This window comes from Gopherus flavomarginatus, chromosome 8, assembly GCF_025201925.1.
Source record: "Gopherus flavomarginatus isolate rGopFla2 chromosome 8, rGopFla2.mat.asm, whole genome shotgun sequence".
Taxonomy (NCBI): domain Eukaryota; kingdom Metazoa; phylum Chordata; order Testudines; family Testudinidae; genus Gopherus; species Gopherus flavomarginatus.
This window is the reverse complement of record NC_066624.1, coordinates 106,881,798-106,892,509: the sequence shown is the minus strand read 5'-3', so window position 1 is coordinate 106,892,509 and position 10,712 is coordinate 106,881,798.

Sequence of the window (10,712 nt, the reverse complement as noted above, 5' to 3'; positions counted from 1 at the left end):
AAGGCGGTGGCAGATGGGGCAGGGGGACAGGGATGGGGGCGGTGCCAGGACTCTCTACATCAAATGGAAGAAGGAGCGTCCTTGCACTTGCCCGATTGCTCTGGCTGGCTCTGGGGCCAGTTCTGCCTTTGCTGATTCATTACTGGGGAGTGGCCAGCGAGCAGACCAATAATTAACTGGGGAGCTGATTCCCGGCTTAAAGGCTGAGCCGGCTGAGCCAGACTGCTGGGAGATTAACAATTGGGAACGTTAGGCTGCAAAAAGCTCCTTGTAGGATTAAAGCGAACTGTGTCCATGGAGTCGCAGGGCACAGCGGCCTGGAAAGCCCCCAGAGTACCCCCCTACGTGTGCCATGGCAGTGACATGGGGGGTTCCAGCTAGCCCAGTGTGCAGTAAGTCTGGGCAGCGTCCTGCAGTGCTGACATGAGTCAAACTCTGGCTGTTCCCTTTGTCCTTCTATTGAGGGAGTCACTGTGCCCTGGGGCTCAGCCACCAGCCAGCAGCTGCCGGGGCTGTCACTGTCTCATTGGGGCTCGGGAGGCTGCTTTTGGGCAGGCCCGGCCTGGCTGCTTTTGGAGCTGGGGGTGGCAGCCGTGGAGCCAAGAGCAGCAGCCCCAGCTCCTAAGCTGTTGAGGCCACGCTGGCAGCGTCAGTTACTACCAAGGACTGATGTGCCAGCCAGGACTCCCAGCTGGGCGGCAGCCTGGGCATGGCCACAGGGAGAAGTTTGCCTCAGGTGTAGCATTGTGGCCTTTGCCCGCTAGATGGCGAAGGAGGCTAACACCTCCTGGCAGGTGGCTGTGGGGCCGTGGGGGGCATGGGCACTGGCCTTTGGACACTAATGTTCTTGTCTCCGTGCTGTTTCCTCTCCCCCTGGCTGGGGCTGGGCACATGCCAAGGGCTGGTCTTGCTCCTCCTGCGTTTCCTGGGTGGGGAGGTGGCTGTCTCGCTAGCCCCCTAGCACGGTGCCATGCAGCAGAGGTCCCTCCCGCCGGATCCTGCTCCACCCTGCGGTGATGATGGTGGTGGGGCCTCGCTCCTTCTTTCTCCAGCAGTGGAGGAGCATCTGGGCCTGCGCTTCACACGGGGGCCTAGGAGTGTCCAGCCAGTGTCTCTCTCCCAGCAGCGCCCAGTGGTCCCAGGCAGGATCAGGGCCCCGCTGTGCACAGACAGAACAAGGGGCAGCCCCGTTCCAGTCTACAGATGCAAAGGTGATGCAGGAAGTGGGGGAGAGAAAGGCCAGGGGTTCCAGTCTGTAACTATGTTTGCTTGAGGCTCTGGGACCCAGCAGTTGCTGCCTGGCTGATTGCCCCGAGGAGTGGAGGGTGGCGACAGCGGTTTTTCAGGGTGCGGAAGGGAGCAGAGATGCTTGTGGGAGGAGACTGGCGTGGTTGGTAGAGAAGGGAGCAGGGGGTGTGATAGGGAAAAGCAGAGATATGCTGTGCCTTGGAGGACAGGACACCTCAGTGTGATCGGGGGAAGCAGTGGGAGCCAAGGGTGGGGTCTGAGCAGCTGCATTTTGCATGGCCAGGAGCGGGGCAGCAGGCGTGCCGGGGTCTGGCGTGCACAGGGTTCCGGGATCGAGCTAGGAGGTGAGCACGTGGGCAGTGTTCCCTCAAATTTTCCCCACGCATGTGCAGAATGAATTTTATGTGCACCAATATGGAGGAGATGTGTGACACATATCGGTGCTCATCACAAAATTCATGTGGTGGGGTTGGGGCCGAAGGGTTCGGAGTCCAGGATGGCACTCAGGGCTGTGGTGCGGGAGGGATTGAGGGCTGTGGCTGGGGTTGCAGGCTCAGGTGGGGCTGGGGATGAGGGGTTTGGGGTGCAGGCTGCCCAGGGGCTATGCTGGGGAGAAAGGACTTTGAGGCCTATCTCAAGACGTGACTATCTGTGACAGCAAACCAGAGGGGCTTTGGGGAGCCACACACCTGCCTGAGGAGCTTGCCAGGGCATCTCTGGCACCCAGGCTACTCTAGAAAGTCAGTGAAGCTTCAAAATGTCCTGTCCACCCTGTGCCTCGGGTTGGTGAGATGCCAGGCAGACAAGGTAAAGCCAGACTCATTCAGACTCTAGGACCTACCTACAATCCACATCACCGTTGAGTCCAAAACAAAGTCCTTTGCCCTTTTCTTTGGGCTGGACTCCACCTTTGGTCTCTGGATTGCCCCAGCCACATTCCAGCCTGGATGCTTCCCACCACACCAGCAGTAGAGCAGAGATTCTTCATGCAGTCATTAGTCCAGTACCATTATAGAGCCTGTGCTGGACTCAGCATCTCAGGATAGCCATGACAGGGCTCCAGCTTTTCAGGAAGTGGGTTTAGCCAGGAGCCCAGCCAAGGAGGGCATTGACCGTGCCCGGCTTCTCTGTCCCAACAGCTCCCTGAACAAATCTCACAAAAGACAAAGCTCCTGGGAAGATGTTCGGACACCCACATATGCAGATGCTCCTGGGAACTCGAGGGAATCCTGGGCGCTAAATTGGCACTGCATGGTCCTGATGTCTCCAAGCAATTGGTCTTGCAGGCAGGTGCCCCTAAGCTGGAACCTGGAGGGCAGCAGAGTCAAATGCCCCATGTGCTCTTCGAATTTAAACCTATTACCTTGGCAGAAAAATAGTTCCGTGCTAGAAGGGCAGTGTCCAACTGTGAACATAAGAATGGCCAGACTGGTTCAGACCAAAGGTCCATCTAGCCCAGTGTCCTGTCCTCCGACAGTGGCCAATGGCAGATGCCCCAGAGGGAACGAACAGAACAGATAATAATCAAGTGATCCATCCCATGCACCTTAGATAGCACCCAGTTCAGTGTCTTTCATAGCGATGCAATCAATGTGCATTACACCTCTGATACAACACTGCTCCTTCGCATTGCACCCCTGCCTCAGCCTCCCGACCTGCCCTGTCCTGTGGCTGTCAATCCCTCTCTGGCTTTGTCTGCAGCAGAAACATGGAACAAATTTCTTCCCCCTTGCGAGCCTCAGTTTTGCTCTCCCAGTGCTAGCGGAGCTGGGCCACCCAACAGAGGTCTCATGTGATCAGGAAACGCTGTAGCCAGCTGCTCCCTGACATTTTCAGAGCCTCTATCCAACAATGACTGTAATTCCCGACTTACAACACGGAGCCAGTTCCCCTTTGGAACAGTCTGTCCAGCAAACAAAGCTGGCATGTGGCTAGCAAGAGCAGGCACTAGCCAGCAGCTACAACATCCCTTGAGCCAGAGAGATTAGTCAGCCCTTCATGCGGGGGTGATAAGATCGCCCCGTTAGAACAAGGTGACTGTCCAAATTTTAAATGACCTCAGAGATTTTTGCCTGTGCCGTAATGAGCTCAGAGACCTTTCTGTGCAATGCTAGAGCTGAGAGAGCCCTGTGGTGACTTCTCTCCGCTGACAGAGTACAGGTCGGGAGGCCTCTAGCTGCGGTCTCTGTAGCTGTCTCCTACTTTGAGTCTGTCAGCTGGAGAGCTGCTCCGTCTCTCACACCGTGGGCATGGACAAGGGGTAACGGCTAACAGCCTCGATATACTGCACTGGGCACGTGTGGTACATTCCTTCTGGATGCCCGATGTGACCACCTTTCACCCCCACGCCTATGTGCACTGCCTGCAGCCCTAGCCTGGGAAGAGCTTACCTGCCTCTGACAGCCACCTGCGGGGCCTGACTCTGGCTCACACTTGGGAACGCTTGTCTAGCCTGCCAAGTGCCAGTGAACTGAAATCATCCTATTCGTATAAATGTACCACTCTTGTATCTGAAACTAGAAATATGAAATATAACTCCGAGGTCCTATTGTAATGATGCAAAGCGTAGGCCATTAATGGTGGTTTGGAATCTTGATGACTCCCATTAACCAGGACAATTGACTGCAGATGGCTCTGTTTTACTTATAAGTCTTCCTGTATAGGTGTGCGCTGGCAAGTGGGTAATGAAGTCTTGCAGTGACATGTGATCATGTCACCTGAACTGGAATCCATCTTTAACCTGGTGCTTTTCCATTGAGATGTGGGGTGGGAACCCAGAGGAACAAAAGATTCCTGCCTTATGCAAAAGATATATAAGTGGGTGGAACAGAGAAAAGGGAGAGTCGTCATGAGAAATCCCCTAGCTACCACTTGAGCTGGAACAAGTGCTGTACCGGGGAAAGGACTGTGTCCAGACTAGGAAGGGTCCAGTCTGTGAAAGAGACTTATTGAAACATCTTTCAGGGTGAGATTTTATCTGTACTCAGTTGTATTACTATATTAGGCTTAGATTTGCGTGTTTTATTTTATTTTGCTTGGTAATTCACTTTGTTCTGTCTGTTACTACTTGGAACCATTTAAATCCTACTTTCTGTATTTAATAAAATCACTTTTTACTTATTAATTAACTCAGAGTATGAGTTAATAACTGGGGGGCAAACAGCTGTGCAGCTCTCTCTATCAGTGTTATAGAGGGTGAACAAGTTATGAGTTTACCCTGTATAAGCTTTATACAAGGTAAACCAGATTTATTTGGGTTAGATCCCATTGGGAGCTGGGCATCTGAGTGTTAAAGATGGGAACACTTCTGTAAGCTGCTTTCAGTCAAGCCTACAACTGCTAGAGGATGTGGTTCAGACCCTGGGTCTGGGTTTGCAGCTGGCTAGCGAGTTTGGCTCAAACCAGGCAGGGCCCTGAAGTCCTGAGCTGCCAGGGCAGAAAAGCAGGGACAGAAGTAGTCTTGGCACATCAGTTGGCAGCCCCAAGGGGGTTTCTGTGATTCAAGCCGTCACAGTGGGATCTGTCCTTCCCACCATTGCTCGTGCTTGCTCTAAGGTGCACTGGCCACACATTTGCCGACTAGCCTGCTCTGTCTAGAAAGGGGCAGTATCCAGCTGCCAGATCAGCTGTATTTTCCCAAGCTGAATCTCACGGTGTTGCCTGCTTGTGTCTCCAATCTTCTCTAGCCCCCCTTGGTTTACATTTTCCATCCCACACTATGAAACGAACGATGGGCCATTCCATTGTCACTGTTGCAGTGTGGGGATAAGACCGCCAGGAAATAGACAGCTAACAAAGCCATATTCCGCCATGTCTATTCCATAGCCCACTGGCCAGGGCAGGAATCTGGCCAGCAGGGAGGGTTCCCATTGTCCCAAACATTGAGGTTTCCACTGGAGCTAAGAGTCACCCCTAGGGAATAATCTGTTCAGTGACCAGCACTTTCTCCTGGTCATTAATCGTTCCCCAACTGTGTGTGATTTCTTTGGTTTTTATTTTAATTGCTCAGAATTATTGGCCTGTGGATCATCCTTTGGCTACAGCTTGACTGCGAATAGCTGATGGAGGAGCTATTTCATTGGGTTCCTAGGTCACCTGACTATGGTTCTGTGACCTAACTGGGTAAGAGCCAGGTTTCCGATGCAAATGTTCACATTGGAATTGTGGGAATCTTTGTCACTGTTTGCTTGAAGGTTTCTGCCACCAAAATCACTACCTGGATAGTCTGCAAGAAGGGGTCAGACGCTGGGAAGAGTTTGGAGAGACTCACCCAGTAAGAGGTTCCACCTTGTCCCTGAGAAAGGGACCACAGTATAACCTGGGAGATCGACTTGTGCGACAGCTCATCAGATGGTGGCAGCCGTTCCATTCGCACGACCAATGGGGCTTTGTGTGTGCGATTACACCCCCAAAGACTCCACTGCAAGAATGTTAATGGTGCACAGTCAAAAGTGAGGAAATACTAGTATTAAGGTTGCCTGGGCAACCTTAATTTGGCCCAATAAGGGGTATGCATTATGATATGAACATGTATTTCAAGACGGTATGTCATGGAGTCCCCGGGTGATGCTCTGGAACTGCTCCCCACAAAGCTAGTCAGGACTTTGGAGAGCCTCGTCTCCCTTGGAGCAGACTGTCTTCAGGGCAAGAAGCTCACACGGCTTCACTTCCTGGGTCTCTTCTTGGAGTATTCAGCATCCATTGCACCTCCGTGTGCTTCCCACAGCGAGCCCACCCAGGCGGGGTCCTGGGGAAGCCACCGAGTCCTGCACCCCCACTTCACAGTCAGACGTGACTCTCAGCCAGCCAGTAAAACAGAGGTTTATTAGATGACAGGAACATGGTCTAAAACAGAGCTTGCAGGTACAGCGAACGGGACCCCTCAGCCGAGTCCATTCTGGGGGGCAGTGAGCCAGACACCCACGTCTGCACTTCACTCCTCGTCCCCAGCCAGCTCCAGACTGAAAACCCCTCCAGCCCTTCCTCTCTGCTCAGCTCCTTTCCCGGGCCAGGAGGTCACCTGATCTCTTTGTCTCCAACACCTTCAGCTGGCACCTTTGCAGAGCAGGGGCCCAGGCCATCAGTTGCTAGGAGACAGAGTGCCAGGCATTTAGGTACCCTGGCCCTTTGCTCCACAGCAACCATACACCCTTATTCCACTACCTAGATATGAAGAACTGAAGAGGGGACACTGAGGCACCAACAAAGTATTCAGAGAAAACATTAAGAACATTCCCAGTTCGTCACATTTCTCCCCCCTTCGAGACCGAACTGAGCCAGGTCACTTCAGCCAGTGACCTGGGGAAGTTCGAACCTACCCACATTCCCATGGATGCCCAGGCATCTCTCCCATTCCTTGGTGTGAGTTACACCAGGACATTCCAGTTTTGCGTCCTCCCTTAGGTCGAGTGTGCTTGATGACACTCGCAGGCCGCATGTGGGAAGATTTATGCGGCCGTACCCTTTTGCCATCCCAATACTGGGTTCAAACTGGGACTGGGTCTTCTCCCAGCACTCTGGGCTGCGATTCAGGCTCTTTTGGTTAAGAGCTCCCATCTTGGCCTTGGCCAGCTCTGGGCTTGGGAAGCCGCTCCCCACCTTGTGGTCCAGATACAACACCTCTGCCATTCCCACCTTACACTTTCCAGCTTTTACCATCACTGAGCTATCCCTTCCCTTCTCCTCTCTGGGGCTTCTCTCATCTCTTCTGTCCTCTGACCCCCTCTGGCTGGAACCGGCTGGTTAGGTCACCGGGGTCCTCTCTTTACAGCCCATTGTCCTCCCACTGGCCAGAACTGGCTGCGACTCCTGAGCTGGGCCTCTGGGTCACCAGATTGCCAGGTCACCAGTCGCTGGGGTCTCCATTCTCCAGACCATTGGCTGGGGTCCCAAGTTCCCTCCCTGGTCCTCTGTAACAACAACTCCCTCTCCCATCACCTCGTTAAACCAGTAACACTCGGGGACACTGAGTCCCACCCCCTCTACATGCAAACCATTGGAAAAACAAGGAAAAAACAAGATAATCCCCCCCTTCTTCACAACCACTAATGGGAACCCTCTAAATGGTTCTAAAGGAATGACCTTGGTGGCGCTTCAAAGCTCCAGTGAAAGACATTACCTCCCCCTCCTTGTCTCTCCCAGAACAAAGTGCAAAGGTAACAGTGCTTATTATGGGCTGGGATGTTTATGCACGACCCCCAGACCGAGCTGGGGTCCAATGGGGAATGTGTGCCTCACCGCGCTCCTGCCTGTACAAGTGCCCGCCAGCTATTAGCGCAAAGACATTTTAAAAAATAAAACCATCTTACGCTGCCCTGACCAGCTCCCAGGACACGAGTGCTATGATTCGGAATGGAACGCAGCTGTTGTTTTTGTGGGCTTTCTGGCTGGCTACAGATTTTACCGGTGCTTCTCTGCTGTCTAGTTCAGAAATAGATCTGGGTAGGGGAGCATGTCCCCAACTGGTTAAAACCACCCCCAAAAACCCCACCAGCATTTTCATCCAAGGATGGCTCCTTCCTGCCTTTTTCCGGGCTTCAGGGAGTGACACACCATGCCCCCTTCTCCTTCCTATGGAGCAACGCGTGGTGCGATCACTCCTGCTTGCTGACGCTGACCTGTTCCCTCCCACCTGGCACTAATCCACCCCAAGATGCTCCTAGGCAATTGCAGCAGCACTAAGAGGGTTAATTTGTCAAATCCAGCTCTGAGAAGTTGCCAGGCAGGGATGATTCTCCCCTCCAGATATCACTGATCCGCTCAGAATAGAGCTTTCCTGCCATTTATTATTTAGGCACTGACCATGTGCTTGGCTTACCCATCACCCTGCCCTGAGGCGTTTGCAGAACAGGAGACACAAAGCACTGGACGACCCCGAGAAGGGCACCTGGGTTAGATTTAACATTTGCGATGGGATGGGATTGGAGAAAGGTCTGTGGATTGTCATGGACAGGGGTTTATGGGCTGCTGGAAGGTGTGAATCTTTAGCTGTGATTTGAATGAGGAGAAGGTAGAGGAGCCTTCCCTATTGGGCTTTTGGGAGTGGGGGGCACAGTATTGCACCAATAATAGAGGGCAGCTTGGAAGTGGGGGAAGTGGAAGGTAAATTTGGGTGTGATTTTCAAAGTGGCTTGGGGACTCTCCGCCCCATTGCCTGCTAATAGACACCGGTGTTGGGCCCTTGCTGACTGAGTGATGTGATAGATTCCCATGTTCTCATGGAGCTGGACACCTGGGATTTAACTCGCTCATTCACAGTGGACCAGACTGATCCAGAGAAGGCCCTGATCAGAGCTTTCTCCTGTAGGTCACCACTGGCTCTGAAGCCCCCGAGTTTGGAGGGTTTGTCATCTGAGGTCAGCAGATTGTTGACGGTGAGTGAGATTCCTGCAGACAGTGATAGCCGTGCCCACACAAGGGCTGGACAACTGTCAACCGCCAACCCAGTAGCCTCCTTAAAAGGCACTGTGAAACCCTGTCTGAACTGGGCTCGCATTCCTCCTGCTCTGGTAGCTGCATTAATCTCTGCCTGTGCCTCCTGTCATGGAGTGCGGGGGAGTTCGGCCCTGCCCCCCTTTTCCTGGGAACCACAGTGACTCTTGGCCAGCCAGTAAGACAGCAGGTTTATTGGACAACAGGAATGCAGGTTACAGCAGGGCCTGTAGGCACAGTCAGGATCCCTCAATCGAGTCCTTCTGGAGTTTCAGGGTGCTTGGGTCCAGCATAGGATCCCCTGAATTCCCCTCATCCAGCCCAAAACCGAAACTGAGGCCGATTCCTTTGTCCAGCTTCCCCGGCCAAGGTGCTAACCCCCTCCCCCTACCTGGCTCAGGTTACAGGCTTAAAAATCCTGGCCCTCACCTAAAGACATCCCCGGCTCTCTCATCCCCCACACCGACAGTCTCTACTCCATCACACCTCCCCCTTAATACTATTTGCCTGAGGAGATCTGTGCGGAGATGTGACCGGACATACCTGTATTAAGTGCATGTTTCACTCTTTATTCCCAAATGTGAATCACAGGCTTGACTTCTGGGATCAGATAGTTTCAACACCCTCCTCGGCCCTGTTTCTAAGGGTCATCTAATAGCTTCCACTGAAGGGGCGTTAAGAGACAATGCCAGAGCTTGTAGACTTAACGGTTCTAGCCCAGGCTTTTTGCAGAGCATGAACCCAGAGTGTGTCAGACTGAAAACACAGATTGATTTCGAGTCCCACACAGATGCCCAGGAGCATCTGAACTGGCTGGGAGAATGTCAACGGGTTCTGTTCTGTTCCTGTCATTTAAGAGGAAAATTGATCTCGCTTAGCCTATAAGGCTAGTGGAGACTGTCAACGCGCGGAGGCTGCTTAGGGTTTACAGGCCTTTTTCTCTAATGCGGTCGTCCCACAGCTAAATAAAACAGCTTGTTTCCAAGAGGAAACACCGGCCATGTGCCCCAAAGAGGGGAACGCAGGTGCCCAAGCTCAGCCAGGCCTGCAGGGGAGAAGCAGTCGGCCCTTGGGGTTGTGTAGCTGGGTCCTGGGCTAAGAGTGGCAGAATCAGGGGATTCCACCATGAGACAGGGAAGGACCAGAGACCATGAACCTGAGGGGTGCTCTCCGAGAGACCGAAGATAGGACGAGGCACAGCTAGCCCCGTAGCCATGAGACTGTAAGAAGGTGGGTAAGTATTGGGCTTCCCATTTTACAGGGCATTTAACAGAGATGGAGAGGGAAGGTGTTTTGCCCAAGCTCCAACAGGGGGTCTGTGGGAGAGGTGGGAACAGATCTCAGGGCTCCCAAAGCCCAGCCCCTGCTCAAACGCAGCTACACTTGCTCCTGGTCGAATGCACCCTTAGGGTTCCAGCTCCAGATCTGCTCCTCTGAGCACGCCCAGCTGGGGAAGATGAGGGTCTGGTGACATCTCAGAGAACATCACTGCTGGTTCCTTTAATGAATGTCAAGGGTCATCTGCCAGGACCTGGGTGCAGGATTCTGTGTTACTGCTGCTGCGGCAGAATGACCCCCCCCAGGTCCTGGCAGCTAAGTATAGGAGGTGCTAATCCTGTTTGGTTGTGCAATGTCTGATCAGTGAGGTGGGCTCTCATGTTCAGAGGGGTGCAGTTAGCATCAGGCTCAGCAGAAGCTTTTGCTTCACATTCCCAGGTCAAAGACCCCCAGACACTGGCCAAATGACACTTTCTATCTGTCATCTAGGTCTATCTAAGGCACCCATCACCAGGGTACCTAAGCACCCATCTCCTTCTCTGCCTTCCCCTGGGCAATGAACAGTCACGACAGTGGCTCTTCCCAAAGAGATGAACCACTTGGAGCCGACAGTATGGATATGGGAGCACTGCTGAGCTCTGGCTGGCTCATGTTCTCTGTCCCTTTTGCTGCTTGGCAGGTCCCTGAGGGGGTCTGGATAAATGTGCTGGTGTGGGCTGGATAAATGTCTCTGAGAGCCTCTCTGCATGTCTCCC